The sequence below is a fragment of the Lathyrus oleraceus genome, unplaced genomic scaffold (assembly GCF_024323335.1).
Source record: "Lathyrus oleraceus cultivar Zhongwan6 unplaced genomic scaffold, CAAS_Psat_ZW6_1.0 chrUn0223, whole genome shotgun sequence".
In the NCBI taxonomy this organism is placed as follows: Eukaryota; Viridiplantae; Streptophyta; class Magnoliopsida; order Fabales; family Fabaceae; genus Lathyrus; species Lathyrus oleraceus.
Genome location: NW_026112614.1, coordinates 51,187 through 67,449, shown reverse-complemented (window position 1 = coordinate 67,449; position 16,263 = coordinate 51,187).

The window sequence follows — 16,263 nt, the reverse complement described above, 5'->3', positions numbered from 1 at the left end:
GTTTAACCCATGAAATTTGATTGAATTGTGGGAATGATGAAAATGTTGATGCTAAACCCATGAAATTCGATTGAATGGTAGGAATGATGAAAATGTTGATGTTAAACCCATGAAATTTGAGTGAATTGTATGAATAACGAAAATATTATTTTTAAACCCATAAGATTTGATTGAATTATGGGAATGATAAAAATGATGATGTTAAACCCATGAAATTTGATTGAATTGTTGGAATAATGAAAAAGATGATGTTAAACCCATGAAATTTGATTGAATTGTGGGAATGATGAAAATGTTGTTGTTAAACCCTTGAAATTGAATTGAATTGTGTGCATGATGAAAATGATGTTGGTAAACATAGGAAATTATATTGGATTGTGTGAATGATAAATACGTTGTTGTTAAATCTATGAAATTTGATTGAATTATGGAAATGATGAAATGTCGATGTTATACCCATGAAATTTGATTGAATTGTGTGAATAATGAAAATGTTGTTGTTAAACCCATGAAATTTGATTGAATTATGGGAATGATGAAAATGTTGATGTTAAACCCATGAAATTTGATTGAATTGTGTGAATAAAGTAAATGTTATTGTTAAACCCATAAAATTTGAATGAATTGTGGGAATGATGAAAATGTGAGGTTAAACCCATGAAATTTGATTGAATTGTGGGAATGATGAAAATGATTCTGTTAAACCCATGAAATTTGATTGAATTGTGTGAATGATGAAAATGGTGTTGCTAAACCCATGAAATTTGATTGAATTGTGGGAATGATGAAAATGTTGATGTTAAACCCACGAAATTTGATTGAATTGTGTGAATGATGAAAATGTTGTTGTTAAACCCATGAAATTTAATTGAATTGTGTGCATGATGAAAATGTTGTTGTTAAACCTATGAAATTTGATTGGATTGTGTGAATGATGAAAACGTTTTTGTTAAACCTATGAAATTTGATTGAATTATGGAAATGATGAAAATGTGATGTTTAACCCATGAAATTTGATTGAATTGTGGGAATGATGAAAATGTTGATGCTAAACCCATGAAATTCGATTGAATGGTAGGAATGATGAAAATGTTGATGTTAAACCCATGAAATTTGATTCAATTGTGGGAATGATAAAAATGATGATGTCAAACCCATAAAATTTGATTGAATTGTGGGAATGATGAAAATGTTGTTGTTAAACCCATAAAATTTAATTGAATTGTGTGCATGATGAAAGTGTTGGTAAACCTAGGAAATTTGATTGGATTGTCTGAATGATGAAAACATTGTTCTTAAACTTATGAAATTTGATTGAATTGTTGAAATGATGAAATGTGGATGTTAAACTCATGAAATTTGATTGAATTGTATGAATAATGAAAATGTTGTTGTTAAACCCATGAAATTTGAGTGAATTGTATGAATAACGAAAATATTATTTTTAAACCCATAAGATTTGATTGAATTATGGGAATGATAAAAATGATGATGTTAAACCCATGAAATTTGATTGAATTTTTGGAATAATGAAAAAGATGATGTTAAACCCATGAAATTTGATTGAATTGTGGGAAATGTTGAAAATGTTGTTGTTAAACCCTTGAAATTGAATTGAATTGTGTGCATGATGAAAATGATGTTGGTAAACATAGGAAATTATATTGGATTGTGTGAATGATGAATACGTTGTTGTTAAATCTATGAAATTTGATTGAATTATGGAAATGATGAAATGTTGATGTTATACCCATGAAATTTGATTGAATTGTGTGAATAATGAAAATGTTGTTGTTAAACCCATGAAATTTGATTGAATTATGGGAATGATGAAAATGTTGATGTTAAACCCATGAAATTTGATTGAATTGTGTGAATAAAGTAAATGTTATTGTTAAACCCATAAAATTTGAATGAATTGTGGGAATGATGAAAATGTGAGGTTAAACCCATGAAATTTGATTGAATTGTGGGAATGATGAAAATGATTCTGTTAAACCCATGAAATTTGATTGAATTGTGTGAATGATGAAAAAGGTGTTGCTAAACCCATGAAATTTGATTGAATTGTGGGAATGATGAAAATGTTGATGTTAAACCCACGAAATTTGATTGAATTGTGTGAATGATGAAAATGTTGGTGTTAAACCCATGAAATTTAATTGAATTGTGTGCATGATGAAAATGTTGTTGTTAAACCTATGAAATTTGATTGGATTGTGTGAATGATGAAAACGTTTTTGTTAAACCTATGAAATTTGATTGAATTATGGAAATGGTGAAAATGTGATGTTTAACCCATGAAATTTGATTGAATTGTGGGAATGATGAAAATGTTGATGCTAAACCCATGAAATTCGATTGAATGGTAGGAATGATGAAAATGTTGATGTTAAACCCATGAAATTTGATTCAATTGTGGGAATGATAAAAATGATGATGTCAAACCCATAAAATTTGATTGAATTGTGGGAATGATGAAAATGATGATGTTAAACCCATGAAATTTGATTGAATAGTGGGAATGATGAAAATGTTGTTGTTAAGCTCTTGAAATTTAATTGAATTGTGTGCATGATGAAAATGTTGGTAAACCTAGGAAATTTGACTGGATTGTGTGAATGATGAAAACATTGTTGTTAAACTTATGAAATTTCATTGAATTGTGGAAATGATGAAATGTGGATGTTAAACTCATGAAATTTGATTGAATTGTGGGAATAATAAAAAAGATGATGTTAAACCCATGAATTTTGTTTGAATTGTGGGAATGATGAAAATGTTGTTGTTAAACCAATGAAATATGAGTGAATTGTGTGAATAATGAAAATATTATTGTTAAACCCATAAGATTTGATTGAATTGTGGGAATGATGTAAATATGAGGTTAAACCCATGAAATTTGATTGAATTATGGGAATAAATGAAAATATTGTTGTTAAAACCATGAAATTTGATTGAATTATGTGAATGATAAAAAAATTGTTGTTAAACCCATAAAATTTGATTGAATTGTGTGAATGATGAAAATGTTGTTGTTAATCCACTGAAATTTGATTTAATTGTGGGAATGATGTAAATCTGGATTTTAAACCCATGATATTTGATTGAACAATGTGAATCATGAAAATGTTATTGTTAAACCATGAAATTGATTGAATTGTGGGAACGATGAAAATGTTGATGTTAAGGTAGCTTGGGGAGGACCAGCAGGTGGCAATGTGACTTGGGAACTTGAGAGTCAGATGAAGGAGTCTTATCCAGAGTTATTCGCTTGAGGTATGTTTTCGAGGACGAAAACTCTTTTAGTGGGGGAGAGTTGTAACACCCCGATAAAATATGATAATTATTTAAATTAAGTTAGTAGTATATTTATTAATTTAATTAAATAATTAGATTATTATTGGAATATTATTGGATTATTATTATTGGAATAATAAGTTGGAATATATATAAAGAGTTCCATTTGGTAAAGAGGGTTTTTCACGTGAAAACCAGAGAAGCGACAGAAAGTGGAAAAGGGCAAAGAGGAAGAGCAAGAGAGCAAGGGTTGAAGAAGGGAAAAGCTTAAAGCTAAAAGATTTGCCGGATTAACTCAGGTAAGGGGGGTTTATCGTCGTTTAATGGGTATTATGGGTTAACATGTAATGGGTAGTAATAAGCCATTGATTTGACCCTAATTTGGATGATGAATGTTGCGAATTGTGATGACCAAATTACGTTAAAAAATGTGATTGAATCTATGTTTGGATGAGTTGTGATTTTCTGGACGTGTAGCTTTTTACGGAATTGAAATCGGAGGTCCGGAAGTCCTCTGACGGCGAAAAATGCGGGTAATTCTGCATTCTGTTCGTGTTAGCGCAGGAACAGCTTTCTGTCTTGCGTTAACCGGTTAACCCAGGGTGTTAACCGGTTAACACTGTTATGAATTATGAGAAATTGTTGTCTGTCTTGCGTTAACCGGTTAACCCAGGGCGTTAACCGGTTAACACTGTTAAAATGTGCCAGGAAGCGTGTTCTGTGTTGCGTTAACCGGTTAACCCAGGGCGTTAACCGGTTAACACTGTTGGAAAAGTGAAAAATTGATATTTAAATATTGTGGACATATTGGATGATTGGCCTATATCGGTGGATGATATAGTAGGGATCATTTCCCGTTGTTTTGAGCAGTATAGGTATTAGTAGAGTGTGCTAATACTGTGATTTATTATTTGGCATGATATGAATATGATTCTGTGATAAATATGCTGATGACGTATGATGATATGCATAATGCTGTGAATATATCTATTATGTATGAAATTGTGAATGGACTGTTTATGGCTTAGAGTATGAGCATATGTCCATTGTGGATTGTTGTTGATGTTGCATGCTAGGTGATTTAGCGTGCATAGTATGGCCTTTATGGTGGTAGCTAATTCCCATGGTGAGGAATTAGTGAGTGAGTTATTGTGGATTGTTGTTGATGTTTGCATGCTAGGTGATTTAGCGTGCATAGCATAGCCCTTGGGGTGGTAGCTAATTCCCATGGTGAGGAATTAGTGAGTGAGTCACTAGGTCTCAAATGAGTGGGACTAGTGAGCTTGGTAGCCGTATCTGGGTTTGATCGGTGAGGTTGAACTATGTGTTCATGAATAGTCGATACCGCATGCATGGAGTCTCATTGCATAATATATGTATGGCGTATAATATGAATGGATGTATTCCAATATTATACGTGTGTTTTGTGTTGGGTTGAGTATGATTATGATTTTGAGTTGATGTTGCCGTTGCTGAATGTGTGATCTGATTGGGTGATGAAATGTGTTAATTTACTTAGCATTACATGATATTTTATAATGCTTATTATATCGATTGAGGAACTCACCCTTACAACTATGTTTCAGGTAACGAGCAGTGATTGAGTAGAAGCTAGTGCTTGGAGTCTAGTGTAGTTCCTTAGTGGGTCATGCTCTGGTAGATGTAACATCGGGACGGGATGTTTTACCTTGTTTTCAATTGTGGTTGTTGAACAGTTTTACATGTAATGTGATTACATGGTTTGCATGATTGATTAGATCTCTATCCGCTGCGAAATGTGCAATGTTTTATTTTTGATTAATAAATGAGCATGACAAGTGTGAATGGTGTGAAGTGTCAAGTGTGACACCCTTAAATTGCATATCTACTCTGATTTATAATTGTTGTTTTAATTATTATTGGGGTATTTTAGAAGGGTGTTACATTAGTGGTATCAGAGCATAGTCGGTCGAGTCGAGTCGTAATTATTCTGTTTCCCCTGTACGTGATAGGTGTTGTGTGTAACACCCTTACTAACTACCCCAAATAATTATTTAAAATAGCAATACAAAATCAGAGTAATTTATGCACCAAGGGTGTCACACATTATTTCACACCAAAAATGTTCAGTCATGCTCTTATTTATTCAAAACAGCAATTTGCATAATTTCGCAGCGGATATAAAGTCAATTCAATCATATCAAACATGTAACACATTACATGTAAAATGGGTCACCACCAACAATAAAACATTTAAAATGTTCCCTCCCGATGTTACATCTATCAGAGCATGACCCACTACGGAGACTACACTAGACTCCAAGCCTTAGTCTCTATGCAACTCATTTCTCGTTACCTGAAAAATAGGTGTAAGGGTGAGTTCCTCAATCAATATAATAAGCATTATAGAACAACATGTAATGCTAAGTAAATACACATCAATTCACCCTAACCAGGCTACGCATTCAGCAACGGCAATATCCGTCCAAACATCATATTCAACAATAATATATATATCATATGTATCATCCTCAACCATATTCAACACCAACAACACAACACAACGATTTACTCACTAATTCCTCACAATGGGAATTAGCTACAGCCCCACAGGCTATGCCATGCATTCATTATGCAATGAGACTCCATGAAATGCGGTACCGACTCTTCTCGAACATATAGTTCAAGCTCACCGATCCCTCCAGATACGGCTACTAAGCTCACTAGTCCCACTCATTCGAGATCTAATGACTCACTCACCAATTCCTCACCATGGGAATTAGCTACAGCCCCGAAGGCTAGACTATGCACACTAATCATCTAGTATGCAAACATCAACAACAAATCCACAACTCACTGATTCCTCACCATGGGAATCAGCTACAGCCCCAAAGGCTAAACTACGCATGCTAATCACCTAGCAATACAACATCAACAACGATTCAAGAATAGACACATGCTCGCACTCTAAGCCATACAACAGTCCATTCACACATACATGCATAATATATACATTCACAGCATCATGTACCTCATTATACATCATCAATCTTTCATCACATAAGCATGTCAGATTATGCCAAACAACAACTACAATATTTGTACATTTCAATATTTCATATACTGCTCAAAACCGCGGGAATTTATCCCTATTACACCATAGGTCAACATAGACCAACCCTCAAATAGGTACACAACATTTAAACAACAATTTTTCCATTCTGCTACAGCGTTAACCGGTTAACGCCCTGGGTTAACCGGTTAACGCAGCACAACACGCCTCCTGTCTCAAAACTTAACAGTGTTAACCGGTTAACGCCCTGGGTTAACCGGTTAACGCAGCACAAACAGCCATATATCAGAAATCACAACAGTGTTAACCGGTTAACACCCTGGGTTAACCGGTTAACGCAGACAAAACAGCAATCATTCACAATTCAACACAGTGTTAACCGGTTAACACCCTGGGTTAACCGGTTAACGCAAGACAGAAGCTGTTCCTGCGCTAACTCAAAGCAGAACGCAGAATTCTCCGCAATTTCCGCCGTTGGAGGACTTCCGGACCTCCGAATCCGATTCCGTAAAAAGCTATACTATCGGAAAATTACAACAGACTCAATTACCGATTTAATTTCAACTTCTAACACGATTCATCCAACAAAATTTCAGCATTCACAATTCCCAATTAGGGTCAATCAACAGCTTATCACTACCTATTACATATGATCCCATAATACCCGTTAATCAACGATAAACCCCCCTTACCTTAACAATCCGGCAAAATCTTTGAGCTTCAAGCTTTCGTTCTCCAACCTTTGCTCTTCAGCTCCTCTTCTCTGCCTATTTCCCTTTTCACGATGTTTCTCTGTTTCACGTGAATGTTTTTCTTCCAAAATGAGAACTTTTCCTTATTCCAACATATATATATATTTTCCAATAATAATAATCCAAAAATAATAATAATAAAATTTCTAATTATTCAATTAAATTAATAATTACATTATTAACTCAATTTAAATAATTATTTTATTATTATCGGGGTGTTACAACTCTCCCCCACTAAAAGAGTTTTCGTCCTCGAAAACATACCTCAAGCGAACAACTCTGGATAAGACTCCTTCATCTTACTCTCCAGTTCCCAAGTCACGTTGCCACCTGCTGGTCCTCCCCAAGCTACCTTCACTAAGGCAATCTCTTTACCCCGCAACTGCTTCAACTCTCGATCCTCGATCCTCATAGGTGATGTTTCAATAGTCAGGTTATCTCTCACCTGTACATCATCTACTTGGACAACATGTGACGGATCTTGAATGTACCTCCTCAACTGAGACACATGAAAAACTTCATGCAAATTCGCAAGCGACGGCGGTAAGGCGATACGATAGGCTACTTCTCCTATCCTCTCCAAAATCTGATAAGGACCAATAAATCGAGGTGTCAACTTCTTCGACTTCAAGGCTCGACCAACACCAGTTATCGGAGTAACACGAAGAAACACATGATCTCCCTCTTGGAACTCAAGTGACTTCCTCCTCTTATCATGATAACTCTTCTGACGACTCTGAGCAATTCTCATCTTTTCCTGAATCATCTTAATCTTTTCCGTAGTTTGTTGAACAATCTCCGGTCCAACCACAGCACTCTCACCGGACTCATACCAACATAAAGGTGTCCGACATCTCCTACCATACAAAGCTTCAAACGGTGCCATACCAATGCTCGAATGAAAACTATTGTTGTAGGTAAACTCAATCAAAGGCAAATAACAATCCCAAGCACCTCCTTTTTCCAAAACACAAGCTCTCAAAAGATCCTCTAGTGACTGAATAGTCCTCTCAGTCTGACCATCAGTCTGCGGATGATATGCAGAACTCAATCTCAACTTAGTTCCCAAAGCCTTCTGCAAACCCTCCCAGAACTTCGATGTAAATCTAGGATCTCTGTCCGAAACAATACTCGACGGAATACCATGCAAGCTTACAATCTTCTCAATATACAACTCGGCTAATCTCTCTAACGGATAATCCATTCTGATCGGAATGAAATGAGCCGACTTTGTCAACCTGTCCACAATCACCCAAATGGCTTCAAAATTCTTATTTGTCCTCGGCAAACCAGAAACAAAATCCATACTGATACTATCCCACTTCCACTCTGGAATAGCCAACGGTTGCAATAGCCCAGACGGCTTCTGATGCTCAATCTTCGACTTCTGACAAGTCAAACAGGAATACACAAAACTTGCAATTTCTTTCTTCATTCCCGGCCACCAAAATAACCTTTTCAAATAAAGATACATCTTCGTAGCTCCAGGATGGATACTCAAACCACTACGATGTCCTTCCTCCAGAATACTCTTCTTAAGCTCGGTAACATCCGGAATACACACCCGACTACCAAATTTCAAAACACCATTCTCATCAACTCTGAATTCACCACCTTGGCCTTGATTCACTAAAGTCAACTTATCAACCAAAAGCATATCAGATTTCTGACCCTCTCTGATCTCCTCCAGAATACTACTCGTTAATTTCAACATTCCCAATTTAACACTATTGTGAGTACTCTCACACACCAAACTCAAGTCTCTAAACTGCTCAATCAAATCCAATTCCCTACCCATTAACATAGACATATGTAATGATTTCCGACTCAATGCATCAGCCACTACATTTGCTTTACCCGGATGGTAATTCAAACCAAAGTCATAATCCTTCAGAAACTCTAACCATCTCCTTTGTCTCATATTCAGCTCTTTCTGATCAAACAAATACTTTAAACTCTTATGGTCACTGAAAACTTCAAATCTTGACCCATACAAGTAATGCCTCCATAACTTCAGAACAAATACCACAGCTGCCAACTCTAAATCATGTGTAGGATAGTTCCTCTCATGAACCCTCAGCTGTCTCGAAGCATAAGCTATAACCTGCTTATTCTGCATCAACACACCACCTAAACCCAACAGTGAAGCATCACAATAAACCTCAAATAATTCCGACGAACTTGGTAATATCAAAATAGGAGCAGTAGTCAACCTTCTCTTTAACTCTTGGAAACCTTCTTCACATTTTGAGTCCCAAACAAACGCTTGCCCCTTTCTAGTCAACATCGTTAACGGTAACGCCAACCTAGAAAATCCTTCAATGAACTTCCTATAATAACCGGCCAAACCAAGGAAACTTCGAATCTCAGCAACAGACTTCGGAGCTTCCCACTTAGATACCGCTTCTATCTTAGAAGGATCAACAGCAACACCACCTTTGGAAATCACATGACCAAGAAAACTCACTTCTTCTAACCAAGATTCACACTTCGACAGTTTAGCAAATAATTTCTTTTCCCGTAGCACTTCCAAAACCACCCTCAAATGCTCGGCATGCTCTTCTTCAGATTTCGAATACACCAAAATGTCATCAATAAACACCACCACAAACTGATCCAAGTACGGATGGAAAATCCTATTCATATACTCCATGAATACTCCAGGCGCATTAGTCACACCAAAAGGCATTACAGAATACTCATAATGTCCATACCTCGTTCTGAAAGCAGTCTTCTGAATATCCTCAGTTTTCACACGTATCTGATGATACCCAGATCTCAAATCTATTTTGCTGAACACACTTGCACCAACCAACTGATCCATCAAATCATCAATCCTCGGCAAAGGATACCGATTCTTGATCGTCACTTTATTCAGTTGCCTGTAGTCCACACACAACCTCATAGTACCTTCTTTCTTCTTAACCAATAACACTGGTGCACCCCACGGTGACACACTTGGACGAATAAACTTCTTATCCAACAAATCTTCCAACTGACTTTTTAATTCAGCTAACTCAACAGCAGACATACGGTACGGAGCCATCGATATCGGTCTAGTACCAGGTACCAAATCAATCGAGAACTCAACTTCACGTTCTGGCGGTAACTCATTCACTTCTTCCGGAAACACATCAGGAAAGTCACACACCACTGCTAGATCACGACTCACCAGTTTATCTTTAGCCTCTAAAGTTGCCAACAGCATAAACAACTCTGCCCCATCTGCTACTTCCTCATTCACCTGCCTGGCTGATAGAAACAGACTCTGCCCTTCCTCAATCTCAGGAAATATCACCGTCTTATCAAAACAGTTGATAGAAACTCGGTTAAACACCAACCAGTTCATACCCAAGATAACGTCAATCTGCACTAATGGAAGACACACAAGGTCTATCCCAAAATCTCTACCAAAAATATTCAAAGGAAAACTCAAACAAACCGAAGTAGTAGTCACTGAACCCTTTGCAGGAGTATCAATCACCATACTTCCACGCATCTCAGATATCTCTAACTTAAGTCTCACAGCACAATCCACAGATATAAAAGAATGAGTAGCACCTGTGTCAATAATAGCTATAAGAGGAAAGCCATTAATATAACACGTACCTCTGATCAAACGATCATCTGCAGAAGTCTCAGAACCTGATAGAGCAAAAACCTTGCCTCCCGACTGGTTCTCCTTCTTCGGCTTAGGACACTGGGGACTGATATGACCCAACTCTCCACAGTTGAAACAAGTTACAGTCTTCAGCCGGCACTCTGCAGCCAAATGACCACCTTTGCCACACTTGAAACACTTCATCTCAGCACTGGTACACTCATGAACGCGATGTCCAGCCCGACCACATCTGTAACACTTAGCAGGAGCACTAGAATCTCCCCCACTAGGCCTCTTCATCCCACTCTGCCTCTGGAAACCTTTGCCAGCTGCATACGGTTTCCCACGATCCATCTGATTCTTACCCTTCCTATCAACCCTCTGCTGATAGCTCTCTGCCCTAGCCTTGGAATCCTGTTCAAAAATCCTGCAACAGTCAACCAAATCAGAAAACACTCTAATCCTCTGATATCCAATCGCCTGCTTGATCTCGGGACGCAACCCGTTCTCAAACTTCACACACTTCGAAAATTCTCCAACAGCCTCATTATAGGGAGTATAGTACTTTGACAGCTCTGTGAACTTCGCAGCATACTCAGTAACAGTCCTGTTACCCTGTTTCAATTCCAAGAATTCTATTTCTTTCTTCCCTCTGACATCCTCTGGAAAATACTTCCTCAGAAATCTCTCCCTGAACACAGCCCAAGTAATCTCAGCATTCCCAGCAGCTTCCAACTCAGTGCGGGTAGTAACCCACCAATCATCAGCTTCTTCTGACAGCATATGTGTACCGAACCTGACCTTCTGGTTATCAGCACACTCAGTTACTCTGAAGATTCTCTCAATCTCCTTCAACCACTTCTGAGCACCATCTGGATCGTATGCTCCTTTGAACATTGGAAGATTGTTCTTCTGGAACTCACTCAGTTGACGAGCAGCTCCCATTCCCATAACATTCTGATTCCCTCCAAGTACTCCAGCCAGCATACCCAGAGCCTCAGCAATTGCAGCATCATCTCTACCTCTTCCAGCCATCTCTATTCTGAAACCCAAACAAACTAAAACAATAAGTACTGATAGGTTACTCAACACCTATACCGTACAGGGGGAACAGAATGATTATAACTCGACTCGACCGACTATGCTCTGATACCACTAATGTAACACCCTTACTAACTACCCCAAATAATTATTTAAAATAGCAATACAAAATCAGAGTAATTTATGCACCAAGGGTGTCACACATTATTTCACACCAAAAATGTTCAGTCATGCTCTTATTTATTCAAAACAGCAATTTGCATAATTTCGCAGCGGATATAAAGTCAATTCAATCATATCAAACATGTAACACATTACATGTAAAATGGGTCACCACCAACAATAAAACATTTAAAATGTTCCCTCCCGATGTTACATCTATCAGAGCATGACCCACTACGGAGACTACACTAGACTCCAAGCCTTAGTCTCTATGCAACTCATTTCTCGTTACCTGAAAAATAGGTGTAAGGGTGAGTTCCTCAATCAATATAATAAGCATTATAGAACAACATGTAATGCTAAGTAAATACACATCAATTCACCCTAACCAGGCTACGCATTCAGCAACGGCAATATCCGTCCAAACATCATATTCAACAATAATATATATATCATATGTATCATCCTCAACCATATTCAACACCAACAACACAACACAACGATTTACTCACTAATTCCTCACAATGGGAATTAGCTACAGCCCCACAGGCTATGCCATGCATTCATTATGCAATGAGACTCCATGAAATGCGGTACCGACTCTTCTCGAACATATAGTTCAAGCTCACCGATCCCTCCAGATACGGCTACTAAGCTCACTAGTCCCACTCATTCGAGATCTAATGACTCACTCACCAATTCCTCACCATGGGAATTAGCTACAGCCCCGAAGGCTAGACTATGCACACTAATCATCTAGTATGCAAACATCAACAACAAATCCACAACTCACTGATTCCTCACCATGGGAATCAGCTACAGCCCCAAAGGCTAAACTACGCATGCTAATCACCTAGCAATACAACATCAACAACGATTCAAGAATAGACACATGCTCGCACTCTAAGCCATACAACAGTCCATTCACACATACATGCATAATATATACATTCACAGCATCATGTACCTCATTATACATCATCAATCTTTCATCACATAAGCATGTCAGATTATGCCAAACAACAACTACAATATTTGTACATTTCAATATTTCATATACTGCTCAAAACCGCGGGAATTTATCCCTATTACACCATAGGTCAACATAGACCAACCCTCAAATAGGTACACAACATTTAAACAACAATTTTTCCATTCTGCTACAGCGTTAACCGGTTAACGCCCTGGGTTAACCGGTTAACGCAGCACAACACGCCTCCTGTCTCAAAACTTAACAGTGTTAACCGGTTAACGCCCTGGGTTAACCGGTTAACGCAGCACAAACAGCCATATATCAGAAATCACAACAGTGTTAACCGGTTAACACCCTGGGTTAACCGGTTAACGCAGACAAAACAGCAATCATTCACAATTCAACACAGTGTTAACCGGTTAACACGCTGGGTTAACCGGTTAACGCAAGACAGAAGCTGTTCCTGCGCTAACTCAAAGCAGAACGCAGAATTCTCCGCAATTTCCGCCGTTGGAGGACTTCCGGACCTCCGAATCCGATTCCGTAAAAAGCTATACTATCGGAAAATTACAACAGACTCAATTACCGATTTAATTTCAACTTCTAACACGATTCATCCAACAAAATTTCAGCATTCACAATTCCCAATTAGGGTCAATCAACAGCTTATCACTACCTATTACATATGATCCCATAATACCCGTTAATCAACGATAAACCCCCCTTACCTTAACAATCCGGCAAAATCTTTGAGCTTCAAGCTTTCGTTCTCCAACCTTTGCTCTTCAGCTCCTCTTCTCTGCCCTTTTCCCTTTTCACGATGTTTCTCTGTTTCACGTGAATGTTTTTCTTCCAAAATGAGAACTTTTCCTTATTCCAACATATATATATATTTTCCAATAATAATAATCCAAAAATAATAATAATAAAATTTCTAATTATTCAATTAAATTAATAATTACATTATTAACTCAATTTAAATAATTATTTTATTATTATCGGGGTGTTACATTGTGTAACCCTATCAGTACTTATTGTTTTAGCTTGTTGGGTTTTCAGAATAGAGATGGCTGGAAGAGGTAGAGACGATGCTGCGATTGCTGAGGCTCTGGGTATGCTAGCTGGAGTACTTGGAGGAAATCCGAATGTTGTGGGACTGGGAGCTGCTCGTCAACTGAGTGAGTTCCAGAAGAATAATCTTCCAATGTTCAAGGGAGCATACGATTCAGATGGTGCTCAGAAGTGGTTGAAGGAGATCGAGAGGATCTTCCGAGTGACTGAGTGTGCCGATAACCAGAAGGTCAGGTTCGGTACGCATATGCTGTCAGAGGAAGCAGATGATTGGTGGGTTGCTGCCCGCACTGAGTTGGAAGCTGCTAGGAGTGCTGAGATCACTTGGGCGGTGTTCAGAGAGAGATTCCTGAGAAAGTACTTTCCAGAGGATGTCAGAGGAAAGAAAGAGATAGAGTTCTTCGAATTGAAGCAGGGCAACCGGTCTGTTACTGAGTATGCTGCTAAGTTCACAGAGCTGTCGAAGTATTACACTCCCTATGATGAGGCTACTGGGGAATTTTCAAAATGTGTGAAGTTTGAGAACGGGTTACGTCCCGAGATCAAGCAGGCTATTGGGTATCAGCGGATTAGAGTGTTTTCTGACTTGGTTGACTGTTGCAGGATTTTTGAACAGGATACCAAGGCCAGAGCAGAGAGCTATCAGCAGAGGGTTGATAGGAAAGGCAAGAATCAGAATGATCGTGGGAAGCCGTATGCAGTTGGCAAAGGTTTCCAGAGACAGAGTGGGATGAAGAGACCTAGTGGGGGAGACTCCAGTGCCCCTGCTAAGTGTTACAGATGTGGTCAGGCTGGACATCGTATCCATGAGTGTACCAGTACTGAGAAGAAGTGTTTCAAGTGTGGCAAAGGTGGTCACTTGGCTGCAGAGTGCCGGTTGAAGACTATGACTTGTTTCAACTGTGGAGAGGTGGGTCATATCAGTCCGCAGTGTCCTAAGCCGAAGAAAGAGAACCAGTCGGGAGGCAAGGTCTTTGCTTTATCGGGTTCTGAGACTTCTGCAGATGATCGTTTGATCTGAGGTACGTGTTATATTAATGGCTTTCCTCTTGTAGCTATTATTGACACAGGTGCGACTCATTCCTTTATATCGTTGGATTGTGCTGTGAAACTTAAATTAGAGATATCTGAGATGCATGGGGGTATGGTGATTGATACTCCTGCGAAGGGTTCAATGACTACTACTTCAGTTTGTTTAAATTGACCTTTGAGTATTTTTGGTAGAGACTTTGGGATGGACCTTGTGTGTCTTCCACTAGTGCAGATTGATGTTATCCTGGGTATGAACTGGTTGGTGTTTAACCGAGTTTATCTCAACTATTTTGATAAGACTGTGATTTTTCCTAAGATTGAGGAAGGAAAGAGTTTGTTTCTATCAGCAAGGCAGGTGAATGAGGCAGTAGCAGATGGGGCAGAGTTGTTTATGCTGTTAGCGACTTTGGAGGCTAAAGATAAACTGGTGATTTGCGATCTAGCCGTGGTGTGTGATTTTCCTGATGTGTTTCCTGAAGAAGTGAATGAATTATTGCCCGAGCGTGAAGTTGAGTTCTCGATTGATTTAGTACCTGGTACTAGGCCGATGTCGATGGCTCCGTACCGTATGTCTGCTGTTGAGTTAGCTGAATTGAAGAGTCAGCTGGAAGATCTGTTGGATAAGAAATTTATTCGTCCGAGTGTGTCACTGTGGGGTGCACCGGTGTTATTGGTTAAGAAGAAAGAAGGTACTATGAGGTTGTGTGTGGACTACAGGCAACTGAATAAAGTGACGATCACGAATCGGTATCCTTTGCCGAGGATTGATGATTTGATGGATCAGTTGGTTGGTGCGAGTGTGTTCAGCAAAATAGATTGGGTGATGAAATGTGTTAATTTACTTAGCATTACATGATATTTTATAATGCTTATTATATCGATTGAGGAACTCACCCTTACAACTATGTTTCAGGTAACGAGCAGTGATTGAGTAGAAGCTAGTGCTTGGAGTCTAGTGTAGTTCCTTAGTGGGTCATGCTCTGGTAGATGTAACATCGGGACGGGATGTTTTACCTTGTTTTCAATTGTGGTTGTTGAACAGTTTTACATGTAATGTGATTACATGGTTTGCATGATTGATTAGATCTCTATCCACTGCGAAATGTGCAATGTTTTATTTTTGATTAATAAATGAGCATGACAAGTGTGAATGGTGTGAAGTGTCAAGTGTGACACCCTTAAATTGCATATCTACTCTGATTTATATTTGTTGTTTTAATTATTATTGAGGTATTTTAGAAGGGTGTTACAAATTGTGTGTATGATGAAAATGTTGTTG